Source organism: Triticum dicoccoides, chromosome 3A (assembly GCF_002162155.2).
Source record: "Triticum dicoccoides isolate Atlit2015 ecotype Zavitan chromosome 3A, WEW_v2.0, whole genome shotgun sequence".
Taxonomy (NCBI): Eukaryota; Viridiplantae; Streptophyta; class Magnoliopsida; order Poales; family Poaceae; genus Triticum; species Triticum dicoccoides.
In genome coordinates, this window is record NC_041384.1 from 364,178,977 (window position 1) to 364,179,664 (window position 688).

The following is a 688-nucleotide window of genomic DNA, read 5'->3' on the forward strand; positions in this document are numbered from 1 at the left end:
AATAAAGATGACCCTCGGGCTCCGGAAACCCGAGGGAAAAAGGCTTAGGTGGCAAATGGTAAAACCAAGGTTGGGCCTTGCTGGAGGAGTTTTATTCAAGGCGAACTGTCAAGGGATTCCCATTATAACCCAACCGCATAAGGAACGCAAAACCAAGGAACATAACACCGGTATGACGAAAACTAGGGCGGCAAGAGTGGAACAAAACACCAGGCATAAGGCCGAGCCTTCCACCCTTTACCAAGTATATAGATGCATTAATTAAAATAAGAGATATTGTGATATCCCAACATATCCATGTTCCAACATGGAACAAACTTCATCTTCACCTGCAACTAGCAATGCTATAAGAGGGGTTGAGCAAAAGCGGTAACATAGCCAAACAATAGTTTGCTAGGAAAGGTGGGTTAGAGGCTTGACATGGCAATATGGGAGGCATGATAAAGCAAGTGGCAGGTATCGCGACATAACAGTAGAGCGAGCAACTAGCAAGCAAATGTAGAAGTGATTTCGAGGGTATGGTCATCTTGCCTGAAATCCCGCAAGGAAGAAGAACTAGTCCATGAAGAAGACAACCGGACGTAGTCGAACGGATCCTCACAAACGCGATGTTATCGAAACTAACCCGAAGAAGCAACACCGGGAAGCAGCAATCAACATAGTAAACAACCATCACATGAACATGGCA